Source organism: Odocoileus virginianus, chromosome 25, assembly GCF_023699985.2.
Source record: "Odocoileus virginianus isolate 20LAN1187 ecotype Illinois chromosome 25, Ovbor_1.2, whole genome shotgun sequence".
Classification (NCBI taxonomy): domain Eukaryota; kingdom Metazoa; phylum Chordata; class Mammalia; order Artiodactyla; family Cervidae; genus Odocoileus; species Odocoileus virginianus.
Genome location: NC_069698.1, coordinates 25,480,078 through 25,499,014, shown reverse-complemented (window position 1 = coordinate 25,499,014; position 18,937 = coordinate 25,480,078). Strand labels below are relative to the sequence as shown.

Below are 18,937 nucleotides of genomic sequence, written 5' to 3'. Positions count from 1 at the left end.
ACCTATTCCGTTACCCCATGATATTAACAGGAGAAATTTACTGTGACATAGTCTCTTGAACGACATTGTGTACTGTCTGGTTCATAAGGAGCTATGGAGGAAGGTCCAAGAACAATTTCAACTGGTGAATGAAAAGCAGAATGCAATAAAAGTAAAGTCAGGATCTACTCACTGTAAACAAAGCATTCATCATAAAAGGGCAAATTGGGTATTTATCAGGTTTTTTTTTTATTATTCTTGAAAGGTTAAAGACTTTAGTAATCAAAAGTGTAGAGTTTCCTATGATGCAGATCTGAACACACAAATTCTTATTCCCTTTAAACACAAAAGTTGAATCGCATTAAGATCCAAAGTTATGACTGAGTTATTTTATGCTCAGTCACATCCGATTCTTTGTAACTCCATGGACTGTACCTACCAGGCTCCTCTGTCCAGGGAATTCTCCAGGCAAGAATAGTGGAGTGGGTTGCCATTTCCTTCTCCAGGAGATCTTTCTGACCCAAGGAGCGAACCCGGGTCTCCTGCATTGCAAGCAGATTCTTTATCATCTGAGCTATCAGGGAAGCCCCAATGTTATAGCATCTAGGTAATATTACAGAGGTGATATAGCATTGTGGTCAAGGTAGCTGGACCCCAGAGCTAGATTGCCTGGAAGTGATTCTCATTTCAGCCAATTTTCAGCTGTGTAACCTTAGACACATTCTTCACTTAACCTGTAAAATGGGATAAAAGTACAATTTCCTTAATAGATTATTGCTGCTGCTAAGTCACTTCAGTCGTGTCCGATTCTGTGTGACCCCATAGACGGCAGCCCACCAGGTTCCGCTGTCCCTTGGATTCTCCAGCAGGAACACTGGAGTGGGTTGCCATGTCCTTCTCCAATGCATGAAAGTGAAAAGTGAAAGTGAAGTTGCTCAGTCGTTTCTGACTCTTAGCGACCCCAATGGCTGCAGATTATTAGGATGATTGAAATACAGTATTATTTAATAAATAATTAGATAGAAGCCTGAATATGTACACACCATTCTGAGGATCACACACTTAGGAAATCATGGGGGCAGAACAAGCATCCTGTGATTCTGATGTGTACTCCACTTAGACCCCCACACTGACTCAATAAAACTACTCATGATTCTGGTGAGAATGATGTGGTGCTGGGAGGATAAGGAAATGTAGGAATAAGCAATTAGGAGAGGAAGATGCAACCCAGATTCTGAATAAGCAAAATGAAGGAGGAACATTGAAAGGATTACAAGATCAAAAGAAGCGATGAAATGCTCCAAAGCAGTGTCTGTCTGCCCAGGTGCTTGATTGGAACTATTATATATTAGATGACTGATGACAGTAAAAAAGATGTGAACAACTGGTTCAGGCAAACAACACACAGCTTCTATTTGTATTTCATTTTTTCCTACCCTACACATCTATGCTACCTTTCATCCAGGGGCCAGAAAAACCACTAACTCCTCAGTGTCATCCAACTAGGAAATACAATCCTGGACTGGCTACTAAGTCTCCTTCAAACACACCTGAATTCCTTTTAAGATTTTCAGTCTTATAAAGAAGCAGACAATATTGTTATCTTCTTCATAACTGTTTAGTTTCATGAACTCTGTGCTGTCTTTAGTCACTCATTCATGTCCGGCTCTACGACCCCATTGACTGTAGCCTGCCCTTTGCCCGTAGGGATTCTTCAGGCAAGAATACTAGACTGGGTTGCCATGCCCTCCTCCAGGGGATCTTCAGAGGGATGGGACCCAAGTCTCTTGATTTGCAGGTGGATTCTTTAATGTATGACAGCAGGGAAGCCCAAGAATACTGGAGTGGGTAGCTTATCCCTTCTCCAGGGGCTCTTCCCAACCCAGGAATTGAACTGGGGTCTCCTGCACTGTAGGCAGATTTTTTATCCGCTGAGCTACCAGGGAAGCCCCTTCATGAGCTCCCAGTCAGTTCAGTCGCTCATTCGTGTCATGAGCTTTACATACTATCAAAACGCTACTGGCTACTCTGCATAAGAATGCTGATAATGGGACTTTCCTGGCAGTCCAGTGGTTAATTATGCCATGATCCCAATACAGGGGGCATATGTTCAATTCCTGGTCAGGGAACTAAGATACTGCATGGCCAAAAAATGCATGCTAATAATATTGAATATTGTGCCATATATTTGATTTGTCGGTTCTTCAAAAATATAATTTCCATTAAACAGTGTCTGTGACAGAGCTGTCTCTTATTGTTTATATTCTCCAATGTCACATGGACTGTTTGAAAATATTGCTTTTTTTTTTTTTTTTTTTGAAGTTGGATATGTCTGCATCTGATTTAAAATTATTTCTTCACTGGATAACCTTGGCTACATCTGACTGAACAATTCACATTTTCTGTAGGATTATCATTCTATTACATGATTCTGTTGCTACAATGCTGTTGCATTAAAATAATGCACCCTGAATAGGATTCCAGATTATAAATTTTTAGATGAGAAAATAAAATTATTTTCCCAACCACTCAAGAATAATATTCTCATGAATTAACCTATACACAAAGCTTTAGTTTTGCTTGCTTCTTCTTCAGCCTCATGCTTTCCTTAGAGATATTTATGACTTATTCTGGCTACTACAGGCTTAGAATCAATGGTGGATATTAATAAAGGCAATTATCTGCTCAATATAGAGAATAAAAAATATAGATAAAATCACAATGGTCCATAATTAATAGAGATGCACATGTACCCTAAGAGAAGGACACTGTTTGCTCTTAGAAACATTTACAAGAAGGAACAAATCTATCACCAATATTGTAGGCAAGATTCCTGAGTTATTATGCAGAAGGTTAGAAATAAGGTCCTCTGAGATTCTATGATCCTAAACCAATTCACAGTAACCTATCACAAGATGTGGGAAAAACTTCCAAGAAAAGAAGTCTTAATTATTAGTATACTTTCCATTTGATATTTGGAAGTTAATTTATTGGATTATTATGTTAAGGTAGTAGCTATGGACTTTGGAGTACTATAGAATTGACTCTGAATGTCAGCTTTGACATTTATTAGTTATGTAGAATCAGGCAATTTACTTAACCTCTTGGAAGCACTTTTTTTAATAGGTAAAATGAGATTACTAATACCTATTACATAGGGTTTTTATAAGGACTGAGTAAAATAACCTTTTAATGCTAACACAATTCTCAGCAGAGTGAGGGCACAATACACAGAGGCTATTGTAATACATATAAGTCTGAAGAAATAAAAATTTTAAACAGCCATGTCACTGAGGGTGTTTTTAAAAGTTATAGAATGCAATTGTGCCAAAGTTGTGCATAAAAGCAATTCATTTATGAGAAGATTAAACCATTTTTTATCAGATAAATATATTCACCCCTGTGTTTCAATTATGACTTCTTGATCTGTTAATATTTCTTTGTTTGTTTATGTCATCCAACTCATTTATCTTGACATCCTCTGAAAGCACTTCAAAATGAATCACTAAGTGTGTTTTTCTTGTTTGGCCGTTACCTTTTTCAGTAGCTATAAATTTAGAGACCATTACCTTCACTGGAGGATCTAAAGGAAGTTTGGGGGCAATGGAAGGGGAGTAGAAATGTTCACTGGAAGGAACCTGCTTGGTCTTAAGTATAGAAATAAATATTGGCTATACAAAATGAAGGTTCTAAAGAAATGCAAGGAGAAAGTCAGCACTGAGATCCTAAACACTAAATGGAAAATTAAGAAACCAGGAAACCCAACAAAACTAACAAAACAAGACTTAATGAATAATTGGTTTGAGCTAGGGTTTGTTTCCTTTTAAAATCTTAATTTTAAATTTACCAGGAGTTATTCGTTGAAGAAATTAAGATTTAATTTATAAATTACCATCAGACATCAGTTAATTTTTATTTATCAAGATAATAAGCAATAAAAACTTATTATAATTTTTATTGATTTTATTGATCAGTGTTGAACAGAAAAAAAGCTAGTCATTCCAAACAGCAGATATGTAGTATTCTTTGCCAGAAGGATAAATTCCACTCAACCAGAATACAAAATTCAGATTCATGCCTTTTTTAATATTCTCCAATTCATTTCCCTCAGTGTTTAATTCACCAAATATTAATAAAGCAGAAACAATTTGATCCCTATGTTGCAAAATTGCTTTCAGTAATCCATTGACAGAACTCATTGTCCAACATACTTCTTTGTTCTCCCACTGTATCCTCTGTCATTTGGTACCTGAAGATTCAAAAACCAAAATAAATAACAACAATAGTTCCAGCCTACCCCCTTCCCACTAAAAAACTTCTCGCTCTGCCTGCTAAGTTTCTTCCCTTTCCCCAAACAATGAGGGGCATTCTGAAATTCCAAGTAGATCTTTGCGTTATTGTGATGCATTATTACAGGAAAGACTGAGGAAGAGTTACACTAGAGAATGGAAGTGTGGGGACGGCATTTTTTTAAGGAGACTAAGATATTCAAGTTTGATATTGGGTTTGTTGGATGTGGATAAAAATGTAATATTACAATGAGCTTATATCTTCTTGTGGAGTTTGAAACATGCAATCAATTTCATTCATTTTGACACATCTTTCTAGTGACTAGTCTTTGTTTTTGCTTGACCAACTTAAGGCTAAGTAATGGATGCTTGAATCATGGTTATATTATCTATACAATGATTTTTACTACCAATTTATTGAATCCTTACAAATGGAGAAAACCATAAATAATTCAAGAGATGAAACATGTTGGGTATTGTTTTCAGTAGAACTTGCCGGTTGCAGAATCCACCACATTTTACCTGGTAGTAGTGACCATCTGTGTGATTTTGCTATTGTAACGGTGCTTAGAAATTAAGTATAATGTACAAGCCGAATCACATGAGCTCTGTTTAGAACTAAGCATGCACATGCACACATGTACGGGTGAGGTTTTGAATCAGGGTGAGTAGGCATTTGTGTTGCAGGCAAAATTGATGAGCCAGGAAGAAAAGAATTTGAGTTAAGTATGTGAAAGTCGCTCAGATGTGTCCGACTCTTTGTGGACCCCACAGAGTTCATGGAATTCTTCAGGCCAAAATACTTGAGTGAGTAGCCTTTCCCTTCTCCAGGGGGGTCTTCCCAACCCAGGGACTGAACCCAGGTCTCCCGCATTGCAGGCGGATTCTTTACCAGCTGAGCCACCAGGGAAACCTAAGAAGACTGGAGTGGGGAGCCTATCCCTTCTCCAGCAGATCTTCCTGAGCCAGGAATCAAACTGGGGTCTCCTGAACTGCAGGCAGATTATTTACCAGCTGAGCCACATAGGAAGGCTAAAATGCATCTGCAAGTTCACCTGAGCTCCAAGCTGCAACACAGCACTTGCTTTGACTACTGACTCCGGTCACACCAATGTCTGCAATAAACCATGAGGTTGTGGTCCATGAAGTTCTGCCTAACCTACTGCTTGGTATATCTGCCTGGGAGGAAAACTCAAGAACTGAGGAATGGAGAAATTTCTCTTTCAAGGCCTTCTAAAGTAACCTGGAATGAGGACAATTTTTGCAACCTGATCTCACCTAAAATGGTAGTAGAAGTAGGAACATATCCTGCATGTGTCCATGCCAAGTCGCTTCAGTCATGTCCAACTCTTTTGTGACCCTGTGGACCATAGCCCACCAGGCTCCCCTGTCCATGGGATTCTCCAGGCAAGAATACTGGAGTGAGTAGCTGTTCTCTTCTCCAGGGGATTTTCTCCACCCAGGGATCAACTCTGAATCTTTTATGTCTACTGCATTGGCAAGCAGGTTCTTTACCTCGAGTGCCACCTGGGAAGCCCCAGGAACATATCATAAGGACTATATTTCAAGCTTTCTCATGTATCTCCTTTAACCCATGCAACAATCAAATGCAATATGAGCTATGTTTTATGGATAAAGAAACTAGGACATTCAAAGTTATATGCTGTAAATCACTCAGCTAGTTTAAAGCCAGAATTTGAACCAAATGTAAGAAAGTGCTTTTTTTCCCCATAATACATAAGATCCTTTCAGATTTCTTTGCTTTCTTTCATTGTTCTTTCCATTTTCAAGAATATACCTTCGTAGACTTTATACTCTTTTTTTTGTTGTTGTTTCTATAAAAATTATTGTATGTAAAATTCAGGGCAGTAATATTATTATTGAAATAATATGCCTAAAAATAATTCACTGAAAACAATCTAAAACAAATCTTGGTTGATATTATAGAAATTATATTAACTATCAGAGAAGGCAATGGCACCCCACTCCAGAACTCTTACCCAGAGAATCCCAGGGACGGGGGGAGCCTGGTGGGCTGCCATCTATGGGGTTGCACAGAGTCGGACACGACTGAAGCGACTTAACAGCAGCATACTAACTATCAAGCTTCTGCCTTTTCATACTGTTTATGGAATTCTCAAGGCAAGAATACTGAAGTGGTTTGCCATTCCCTTCTCCAGTGGACCACATTTCATCAGAACTCTCCACCATGACCCAACCGTCTTAGGTGGCCCTACATGGCATGCCTCATAGTTTCACTGAGTTAGACAAGGCTCTGGTCCATGTGATCAGATTGGTTGGTTTCCTGTGATTGTGGTTTTCAGTCTGTCTGCCCTCTGATGGAGAAGCATAAGAGGCATATGGAAGCTTCAGACTCTTGAGAGTCCCTTGGACTGCAAGGAGATCCAATCAGTCCATCCTAAAGGAAATCAGTCCTGAATATTCCTTGGAAGGACTGATGCTGAAGCTGAAACTCCAATACGTTGGCCACCTGATGTGAAGAACTGACTTTTATTAGAAAAGACCCTGATGCTGGGAAAGATTGAAGGCAGGAAAAGAAGGGGACAACAGAGTATGAGATGGTTGGATGGCATCACCGACTCAGTGGACATGAGTTTGAGTAAACTCCAGGAGTTAGCAATGGACAGGGAGACCTGGCATGGGGCAGTCCATGGGGTCGCAAAGTTGGACACAACTGAGCAACTGAACTGAACTGACTGATCAAGCTTTTGTCCTAAATTTAAATAGCCAAATAACTTCAAAATGAATTTTTATCCCTAAGATTGTTATGCCATTACTGAAGATCTTAAATAGATGCACCATGGAAAAGGAAATGGCAACCCTCTCCTGTATTCATGCCTGGAGAATTTCATGGACAGAGGAGCCTGGTGGGCTACAGTCCACGGGGTCATAAAGAGTTGGGACACAACTGAGAAGCTAAAAAATAGATGCAAGTTTTATAAGTGGCTTCAAAGTTATTAAGGATATATTAAAATGTCTTTAATAGGTATCAATATTACATATATTTTATTGCATTATATTACTTGGAATAATCTTCAGTTTATTTATGGTGCATGTTATTACTCTCAGCCAATCCCCTGAGTGTAACTTACAAATGAAACATTAATAGAATTGTCTTTATTCAAAGCTTGGAGGTCACAAGTCTTCTCCATTGCTTTTCTGTGCTAAAATATTCTCTTTTAAAGTCCTAGAGATTATGGTACATAGTAAGAAGAGAAATATTCTTTCTATCAGCCTTACAAAGATTCCAAATATAAATTGAAGTAGAATCTGCATAAATATTTAAATGTTCCTCAGTCTATTATTATCATTGTGTTCATAGTATGAGCCTCATCTATGAAAGGAATCAAAGCCTGAATTTATATTCTCTACCAAAATAATTACCCATTGCATCTAATTTTGAGGGTAAATTATTCAAGAAACTGGGGTCATCTGCTTGTGGAGGACAGACATCAGTAAAACCAAGGTATGGCCCTTCCTGTCATATTTTAGGATTAGTATCTTTACCTCATGTTGCTCTGCATACTTTCTTGCTGCATTAACTGCAGGGATTCCAGTTTGCCTATTGAGAATTGATGTCTGTTTGCATGTATATTCTTACTGCGAAAAGATATGTAGTCATGACTCCGAAATAATCCTGGTGGGCGAATGTGGATATACCAGGATTCTCTGGCAATGTTTTTAAGAGATTGTGAATGGGTCTGCACTCAGCCTTTTAAAGAATTTCAAATCTGTGTCTACTCCTGGTGCTGCCTGCCAGCTCCAATTTCTTTACTTTAAAGGACTAATCTCCTTTTAAGGAAGAGCATTAACTCACCAAAAAGGAAATGGTGTGCTTGTAATGACAAATGAACATGGCTCTTCTCTTCTATTTGATAGAAGGGCATTTGTTCTGTATAAATTGTATAGTCTTTTGTAAACAGAGCCCTCTAGCTAGAGGAATCAACGCCCTGTGCAGATGATGCCAGACCTTTATTCAGAAATGCACGCACTTGATTTATATTAAAGTTTTGATATTTAACCTTCTGTCTAAACCTTGAATCAGGACCCTAGGGCAAGGACAAATGTCTTCATCTTTTTAAATTTAAAAATTTGTTTCAAACTATAGAAGAGAAATTAAAATCCCAGAATGATTTGAGTCTGTGAGTGTAAAAATAGCCTTCTAGCATTGTATGCATTTGTAACAAGAGTCATAATCTAAGGATCAGTCTTTCAAAATGAGAATGAGAATCAAAAAGAATTAGAAGAAAAAAGTTGTGTCTGTGGAAAGACATCCATAAAGCCCTGTGAATGTAAAAACCAAGCCAAGCCAATTAAAATTCAAGCTTATTTAAATACAACTCTATACCCTGTTCTCCAACATACATACAAATATACACATAAAAAAATACAATGCAACCTAAAATTATGCTATTTAGAATTTTTTAAAAAGTAATTACAGGACTTAACTCATATAGCAGCTAGGGAAATTATCACAGGTTGTAGCTACTGCCACCATAAGAATTGGTTTCAATTCAGCCTTTAATGAGATCAGCGACTTCTATTCATTTTCATGGGTACCTACTTCTGTAATGAAAAGGATTAATTTGAAGTTCCTAGAAATGCATCACCTAGCTCATGTTGGAGGGTAGCTGGTCTGTGGGCCATAAATATAAATTCTTCAAGTGGTAGGTTGACTATTTCATTAAAACTGATGATGTTTTAGTATTTCATATGCAGAGCCATGCAAAGGTGGTATAAAGCAAGGTTTTAGCAGGGAATGTATTTGAGGAGGAAAAGCTGTCATGGAAAAGTGATTGTTAGTTACTCATAAATGCACACGCCGAGGTAGGAGGATGCTTCCTTTGTCAAGCAAATGCAAAATAATCTTTGAATTTCAGGTGCTTCTTATGGATAAAATGTGCCTGCAAAACATATCCCCACATCTAACATAGTACAAAGGCAGGGAAAGGCGTCTGTGGCATGGCTACCCTTCAAATTTAGTGATATTAATTTACTTCCCTTTTCTCTAAGTAAAGAGAATCATGACTGGAGGGTAACATTTGAGGTTTGGGAGAAGACAGTGCACACAGTATGGTTACTCACCCTGTACGGGTTAGCCCCTAATTGTAAGTCCTTTCCCAGCACACCTTCTCTAACACTGTAACCAATACCTTTCAGGGAGACTGTCGGCAAGGGCAGACTGCGGTCTTGTTCAGTGTGAGGGAAGCTGCAAAGCTGGCATCAGACCCATAAAGCACACGTTCGTTAGATGCCCTGAGAAGCCGGCAATGCCTCAGACTCTTTGTGTTAGGGAAGTTTTCCGCATGTAATAACCCAGCGAGTAAGTTAGCCCCCATTTCATCAATTCACTGAGAAGAGAAAAATAAAAACCATGTGGTTTCATATGGAATCAGCGACAATCACTGTTCTGGGTTTTTCAATAAGAGCATTATGGACATGTTTTCCAGATTCTGTTTTCTGGTAAAGGAAGAATTGACTAGGATTTTGAGAGGTAACCATTAAAACATTCAAAATATCAAGAATTATTTGTAAAATGGTGATTATCCACGTATTTTTTTTTAAAGTGGAAATTTTGTAGAAAATGGCAAAATGTTTATTTCTTTCAAAATGCTTTCCAGAAACTGTTTTGAATCTTAACACAGTGTTCATCATTTTGCAAATGAGTGATAACATATAGTGATTCTGAGCCCTGCTGTATAAATCCCACTTTGGGAGCAGTATCCTCTGTGACATCTATAAACCAATGACAAGATCACCAATAACAACGTCCTCTATACCAATCAGCCATAGCATAGTGAGCCCATCTGGGGTACTGTCCTCCCTAGCACCAGACAGGGGAAGAAGGGAGCTCATAGTTGATACATGAAACCTTCTGTTGTACCTAACACAGGCAGAGGGTTATCTTTCTAAATAGTTGCAAGACTCCTGTCACTTAGATATATAATACTCCAAGAAGACAAAAGGAAGAGGAAAAAAAGGAAGTTAAAAAATGTATCTTTCAAGCCATTGTGCTAAGGCATGTCAGGGCAGGAGTGACTGCCAAGTCTGAGTAGCTCTTCAGTGAATGTGTTTATGTAAAATGAAAACCACGAATTAACTCGGTGAAAAGAAGTGGATGAAAAGAATTCCCAATTCATTATTTCCATTATGCAGCTCAAACCACTGGTTAATTTTTTTCACTCTCAAGTGTTTACTGGTTAGTTTTGCACCATGCTAATCAAAGACACAATCAATACACTATCATATGGAACGGAAGAGCATTCATCTTTTTTCCTCAGCTTTGTTGAGGTATAATGGACAAACATCATCTTCTCTGAAATATCCAACTAGTATGGATACTAACTTCTAAAAGAAAACACTCATTCTTTACCACTCTGATCCTTAGCTCCATCCATAAAACTGAGTGAATAATTCCTTGTTGTTATTTTTGCAAAGTCATTTCAAATCTTTTGCCACCCCAGGGACTACATACTGCAGGCTCCTCTGTCCATGGGATTTTCCAGACAAGAATACTGGAGTGGGTTGCTGTTTCCTTCTCTGGGGGATCTTCCTGACCCAGGGATTGAACCCACGTTTCCTACATTGCACGTAGATCCTTCACTACTGAGCCACCAGGGAAACCTGTAAATAATTCATTGGATGGCTATAAAAATTAAGTGAAGAAATATATGTAAAGTGGCTAGCACATTGCCAGCACTCAACAAATATTAAATGCTAATTTTATTACTATAGATGTGCAATATTTCAATGACTAAATCAGCAAAATCAACTTTACCTTAGTTCAGACTATGAAGCAAGTGTTACAGTTTAAAAAAACTGAAACAGAAGATTAAAAGAAACAGAAGATCCAGATAATGATTATTCACCATAATTGAATTTCCATTTGTGATTAAACTTCTGCTTCTTTATAACTAAAGAGATACTAGGATAGTAGATCATAACATTTGTTGTGAATATCTCCACATGAAAAAAGAATGATTGTTTCTAACTACAAGGCCCCAGAGGACTTACATTACACTTCACAATTAAGATCCCAATATCAACTCCCAATTTCACATGTGAAAACAGCAGAAAAAGAATGCACAATTTGAAATTCAGAGTGTGAACTGCACTTTTGTTTTCTTAAGTAGCTTATTTTCTCATACAATTAGTCATTGATTTAGCAGTATATTTTGGACACCTACTATGTGTTAAATATAATGCAAGTACTAGCAAGAAATATTAGAGTTAATAAGAGTTTACAACTGACACACACATTCAACACACACATACAATCAACTGAAAAACAAATTGCTGTTGCTGTTCAGTCGCTCAGTCGTGTCCTAGTCTTTGTGACTCCATGGACTTCAGTACACCAGGCTTCCCTATCCTTCACTATCTCCTGGATTTTGCTCAGACTCATGTCCATTGAGTTGATGATACCATCCAACCAGGTCATTCTCTGTCACCACTTTCTCCTCCTGCCCTCAATCTCCCCCAGCATCAGGGTCTTTTTCAATGAGTCAGCTCTTCCCATCAGGTGACCAAAGTATTGGAGCTTCAACTTCAGCATCAGTCCTCCAATGAATATTCAAGGTTGATTTCCTTAAGATTGGATTGTTTGATATCCTTGCTGTCCACAGGACTCTTGAGAGTCTTCTTCAGCACCACAGTTCAAAAGCATCAATTCTTCAGCACTCAGCCTTCTTTATGGTCCAGCTCTCACATCCATACATGACTACTGGAAAACCCAGCTTTGATGATATAGACCTTTGAGGACAAAATGATGATTCTGCTTTTCAATACACTGTCTAGGTTTGTCATAGTTTTCTTTGAAGGAGCAAGGGTCTTTTAATTTTATGGCTGCTGTCACCATTCACAGTGATTTTGGAAACCAAGAAAATAAAATCTGCCACTGTTTTCACTTTCCCCCCCATCTATTTGCCATGAAATGATGGGACCAGATGTTTTGAACAAGAAAGTCAACCAAAGGTCCTAAAGTTGAGTGGGATTTTGACAAATATAACAAAAGGAGAAGAAAGTTATGAGCAGAGAGAATAGCACAAATGTTCAGATAATAAAAGTACAAGATCTGATCTGTCCTTTCTTTATCTGAAAAAATCCCACTCTTTGTCCAAAGTGTCATGCAATATTTAAAGCAACGGTTTATCCCTTCTCACACGTTCTTAATTGTTCTTCTTCAATAACAGCTTTCATTTTGCATTAGTAAATTAAGAGACTCCCTAGATGAAGAACATCTAGAATCAAAATTTAGTTCTCTAGGCTCTTATGTGGTACCTGGAACATAATAGTCACTAAAAATATTCATTCTAAAATGTGGAGAAAGAGGGACAATGAGAATCTATGATATATGATTTATAATAAGAAATACAGATTTTCATCCCCATATCTGGGTACTAAAAGCCTTGGGATTTCCTAAGTGAGGAAATAGAAAAGCTATCTTTTTCATGTTAATGAGATGACTTTTGACCCCACCTAGGGGTGGAAGCAGGTTGAACCAACCATGTAACAACAGAACTAACCATGTGACCACTTGAGGCTTGGACTTTTCAGTCCTTTACGCCCCCAACCTCCGGGGAAGGGGAGAAGACTGGAGAATGAGTTCAAGCACTCATGCCTATGTAATGAAGCCTCAAAAGAAAGGTCAGAGAATGTATGTGTTGGTGAACACACGGAGATCTGAGAGTGGCACAGTCAGAGTAGAGAAGCTCCGTGCCTTTTCCCTACACGTCTCTTTTCTGGCTGTTCCTGAGTTATATCTTTTTATAATGAACTGGTAATCTTGTAATCAAAATGTTTCTCTGAGTTCTGTGAGCTGCTTTAGCTGGTTAATAGAACCCAGAGAGGGGGTCATGAGAAAATATGGTTAGAAGCAGCTGGGCTTTTGAGTGGCATCTGAAGTGGGGAGAGAAGGGGGGCGGTCTTGAGGGATTGAAGCCTCAGTCTGAGAGAGCTAATGCTAAATCTGGGTAGATAGCGTCGAACTGAGCTGATGCCAGCTAGTGTCTGGAGAATTGCTTAGTGCTGTGTGGGAACCACACCCCTCCACAAAAAATGTGGAGCCCCTGAGTTAGGAGGTAGTTTAAGTTATTTGAGAAGAGACTCGCGGTGATTTTAGTTTGATGACGACTGAACAGCCATGTGAAGGTTCTGTCCAGTTTTTGCATACACAGGGCAAGAATTAAACAGATAGCCAGGACAGTAGAAAAATATTTGAGAGGTGTCTGCATTGTGGTAATTGTGTATTTAAAAAAAAAATAAAAAAGATGAAAAGTGCCCTAATAAAGAAGCCTGAGGGACAACTAGGGGCTTCCCTGCAACAATTTGGCAGACAGAAAGAACATGAGAATACAGAAAATTGAGAAAAATTAGAAGAGGACTAGGTGAACTTATTGTCAGAGGATTCCAAGGAGAACAAAATGGCCGAAAAGAAAGGCGAGAGAGCAAGAAAAACTGAGAAAGAGCTATTACAGTTGTGATTTCTGTGTTCACTGGATACCAGCAAAAATTATTTGGAGGCAGAATGGAAGTCATTTTATCAGAAGGAATTTTTCTTCTCATCCTGGGTATACTCACATGCATGAACATCTTATCACAGAACAGAGTCTATAAAAGTTATATGATATATCAATAGTTTTATGAGTGAAAAGAAAGTGTTTATTCAAAGCAATTCCAATATACTACTGTGATTTGCACATAGTAACATCATTTTAGGAGTGCATTAGATGAAGATTTTGTACTTAGGACTTTATAATATGAATTTTTTAAAGCTTACCATTATTAAAATTTCTGAGAGTTAGAAATTTTACATCAACTATCACAATTAAACTACAGTGGGAAATCAGTCTTGAGGCAGAAATAAGAAGCCTGCATGCAATTTCAGAATCAGTAGTTTTATTTTTATGAGGGAAAGTAAATACACTTATAAAATACAGTAGGAGAAGAATCAGACTGCCCAGAGGTAATTTAGCCTGCAGGTAGCCTGAATGTTTTGCATTTTAGAAATTGTGTATAGGTTGTGAGTATAGGAGTATAAAAAGTTGAAGAAATGAAAACAAATGACTGCCTGATTCAGTTTGTAATTAAATATTTAGACTATCACTCTTAACCTTTAAATTTATTTCAATTTTGTTAAGATTGGAAGTCAAATTACAAATTGTAGAATATTGTTAGCTGAGCTAGTTCAAGACACAATAAACTCATACTGAGGGTCGATTTTCTTTCTCTATCATATAAATAAGCAAAGAAAACATTTCCTATAATATATATAATATGAAAGTTAGTATATTTTCACAATAGAATTAATTTAATAATCTAAATTCATGCCTTATAAAACCATGTAGGAAGCATTGTTTATCCTTTTCCTCTTTAGAGTAGATATTCAATCAACCATCCACTCATTTATCTATTCAAGTAATAATTGAATGCTTACTATACATCAGGTACTGTGGTAGGTACTGGTCATCCAACCATGAATTAGATGCTTCCCAGGTGGCGCTAGAGATAAGAACCTGCCTGCCAGTGCAGCAGACCTAAGAGTCATGGGTTCAATCCCTGGGTCAGGAAGATACCCTGGAAAGGTCACAGCAATCCACTCCAGTATTCTTGCCTGGAGAATGCTATGGACAGAGGAGCCTGGTGGGCTAGAATCCATAGGGTTGCACAGAGTCAGATATGAGCTGATTCTCAAGAGCTGAAAACCTACCAGTGCTTTCTAGATATATCAAAATTTGTCAAAAAAATTAATAGAGCAACTTTTAAAATCCAATATACACATGCCATGTGACTTCAATATCTCTTTGTATTAACCTGCATTATCTATTTGTCCTATGATATAGCATAGCTAATGTTCATAGTACACTGAATGTTCAAAAATAAGATCTTTTTTATACTCTCTAACACTTTTCCTCCACTAGTAAAAGGTTTTCATGTTTTTGCTTTGTTTTTATCAAGAGTAAAATTTAGATTTGCTCCCAAACATGTTTATATAAGTTATGCTTATGATTATAATTATATAAGTCAATTAAATATTGCTTAAACTGATTAAATATGGTTGTGAAAGGTGTCTTTGATGATGTTTCTAGCTTGTATTTTTTGTTAAGACTCAATATAAATAGGTTACCAAAAGGGCTGAATTAGTTTAGGAGAAACAACTTTAAATAATTAAAGGGAAAAACTGAAACATCTTAAAGGCTTCTCTACCCACATTAGTTATTTCACAGTGGTCTTTAAGTTCTTGTCCACTTAAAAAAGAAAACAAAACTGATTTTCATACAGGATCTACTATCTGTATGATTTATGCTGGAAAGATAAAACATTGGGCCCATCCTTTAGGGAAAAAAAGCAAAAAATAACTTTGCTTTATTTTTTAAAAAAGTTAATGAACAGTACTGTAGGTTTTTTGCTTTCCTGGTAGCTCAGATGGTGAAGAATCTGCCTGCAATGCAGGAGACCCAGATTCAATCCCTGAATCAGGAAGATCCCCTGGAAAAGGGAATGGCAACCCACTCCATATTCTTGCCTGGAGAATTCCACAGACAGAGGAGCCTGGCAGTCCACAATCCATGGGGTCACATAGAATTGGACATGACTGTCTAATATTTTTACTTTCATTGTAGTTTTCAGGTTAATAGAAACGCTTGAATGCATGCATATAACAGGTTATTTTGTGATTCTTCACAGTATTCAACTTTTTCAATTAACTGATCTACTACCAACCTCACCTGCATGTGATAGAAGGCTTTTTGCTGTGCTGGCTACAGACTACAATTCCAAAGACACAGGCTATGGCTTTAAGGTGGTGCATGCCAACTGCTTAGATATCACTTTGCTGCTTTGAAACAGAAAAAAAATAATGTTTTTGCTTCTCAGTTTAAAAAAGGAAATGGGAGGTAATCATTCACAGTGCAAAAAGACAACTCACAGGGACCAAAACTAACTTCACATGTGCACATTTGTCAACTACCCTGTAGAAACTAATATATTTAACTTGTCATATAATACCACTCAACTTCTGGGAAATCACCAAATGTGTTATTTAAACTCAGTCTGTGCTTAGGGGAATACTTTATTTAAAAGAGCCATTTTTATTGGGAAATATAAGAAGTTAGAACTTCATAGCCCTAAGGTCTTATTCTACGCTTTCTTCTTAGAAGCACAGCACTTCTCCCAGTTGATGGATAAAAGTCCACAGAAGGGAGCTATGAGCTGGATACCATGTCCCTGCAAAGGAATGAGATATGATAGTTTGAAAATTGAGTTTTCTATTGAAAATATTGAGTTAATTCTCAGTGATTTAGGGTATGGATAAATAGTTTTACTTGGAATGCACATCCTTGAATGTTGTATTGTAAAAATGTCCAGAAAATGGGATCTGAAAAAGGCCATTTTTCTTCCATTATATACTAATAGAACAAAGAAAAATAAATGTGTGTACATACCCTATGCTTTATTAAACTACAATAAGTTTAGTCATTGCCTGTGGGATTTTTATGAGAGCCTTTTCTTACTTTACTCACTCACACGCAGGCCTTTTAATGGTCCTGTTCAGCCTATACTAATTAGCAGACTTTCTCATTACAACATAAAAACTATAATAATAACAGATTAAACTACCTCCAAAAAAGAAAAACCAAAAGGTTTTTTCCTTGTGAGTCTCTTTGAAAAAGCTAGAAGTCCTATGGTACTCAGTCTTCAGTCTAGAAAATATACATAATTCAAATTATGACTTCTCTGTGCCATTTTCACTTTCTTATTTTATCCTAGATGCTGACTTTAACAACTAAATTGCCATCTTATTTAGCAATCTCCTCCATTTTACCCTTAAATCCAATTGTTCATCAAGTTGTGTTGATTCTTCCTTTTTCATCTTCTTCACAATTCTCAAAGCCACCCACCAAGTCAAGGACCTCCGTAACTGACACCTGGACAAGAATTCACTTTAACTCATGTTTCCTTCTGCTGTCCACACTGCACATCACTCCCATGTGAATCTCCCTCAAATATGGTTTGTATCACTTAAGTCACTTGCTTAAGAATAGAGCAATCTATTGACAACATTATTTATCTAAATGCTATTCTAAATCTTCCATAACCTGTTGTCACTCACTCTGATATTTGCGGCCGCTGCTGCAGTGCTGTTTTGTTGCTAAATCATGTCCAACTCTTTTGCAACTGCATGGACTGTAGCTCTCCAGGCTCCTCTCCATGGGATTTCCCAGGCAAGAATACTGGAATGGGTTGCCATTTCCTTCTCCAGGGGCTCTTCCCGACCCCGGGATCTAACCCATGTCTCCTGCTTGGCAGGTGGATTCTTTACCACTGAGCCACCAGGGAAGCCCTATTCTAATTTTAGTTGAATATATAACTCCTAACATCAGCATAAACCCCATAGCTTATCAAGGGTCTGAAAACTATGAACTGTGGACCAAATCTGCTCTATCACCTTGTGGTCTAAAAATGACTTATACATTTATAACTCATGGTCTAAATATGACATATATTTTTAAGCACTTGGGAGAAATTAAAAGAAGGCTATTTCATGGTATGTGAAAATTATATAAAGTTCAAATTTCAATGTCTATAAGTAATGTTTTATTGAAACATAGCCATGCAAGTTCATTTATATATTGTCTATGACTGAGTTCACACTGCAAAGCAGAGGTGAACAATGGCAGCAGAAACCACACAGCCTACAAAGTCTAAAATATTTGCGATCTGGCCCTTTACAGATATATATGTATTTTTCTATATATATTCATTTCCCTTTATTCAAAACAATACATGCTAGCCATTTTATACTCTACTTCATGAGCAATTTTAAATATGAATTGCTTTTGGCAAACTTAGAAAAATATTTTCATCGAAATGCTACTTGGGGTTTAGTGGAAAATAACAGCAGGAAAAGAGGGGAAGGAAAGAAGCAACATAAACAGGGAGCAAGAGGAGAATTTAGTGAAAGAAAAAGGTAAATAAGGAGAGCAATAGGGAACAGATTGTACAGACACAGAAGGAGAAAAACAGGATTAGAATCGTTAACATAGGTGGCAATATTCCCACCTCTAGTCAACTCCTACCATTCTGACATTTCTCCCTATTAAAAAAATAAAAAAGCTCACTTATCAGCTCTTATTTAAAAGATTTAATTATTTATCAGCTAAGCCTCATCACAACCCTAATGAAGGCAACGATACTATTTTATTCTAAGTTAGAGATGAGGGGTGTGAGACCTGCAGATGTTGACCAAGTGATAGACAGGTAACTGTAACTTAGGTATGACATCAACACCCACTGTTACAGCACCACATTGCCTTTCATGTTTTCATCAGCACTATGTCCTTTATTCAAGTGTATATTTAGTTCTTTAGAAAATCAAGCATTTTTAAAATTACTATGAACACTGTCAAATCTAAACTCAGCTTGCTTCTTATACTTAATAACTTCTTGTAAAATCAAGGTGTTGATTTTTACCTAAGAGTCTCTTGTCAGAAAGAGTAATCAAGATTTTTGTTGACCCAGGGAAATAAACTACACTGGTAGGTTTCAAGGCTATTGACTGGTGATTAAATATAATATCATACTAATAGTGAATATTGATTGACCTCTTACTCTGCTTCATTCTTTTCTCACAATAATACTAAAAGGTA

At 37.3% G+C, this 18,937-nt stretch overlaps 1 long non-coding RNA gene across 1 annotated transcript in view; it reads right to left on the bottom strand.

The window, feature by feature from the left end:
* Positions 1 to 3,960: 3,960 nt before the first annotated feature.
* LOC139031105 (uncharacterized) overlaps positions 3,961 to 18,937 on the bottom strand; it is a 30,542-nt gene continuing 15,565 nt past the window's right edge. The window contains exon 3 of the long non-coding RNA XR_011483530.1: positions 3,961 to 4,228. This is a non-coding gene — a long non-coding RNA (uncharacterized lncRNA). The remainder of the gene's footprint in view (positions 4,229 to 18,937) is intronic.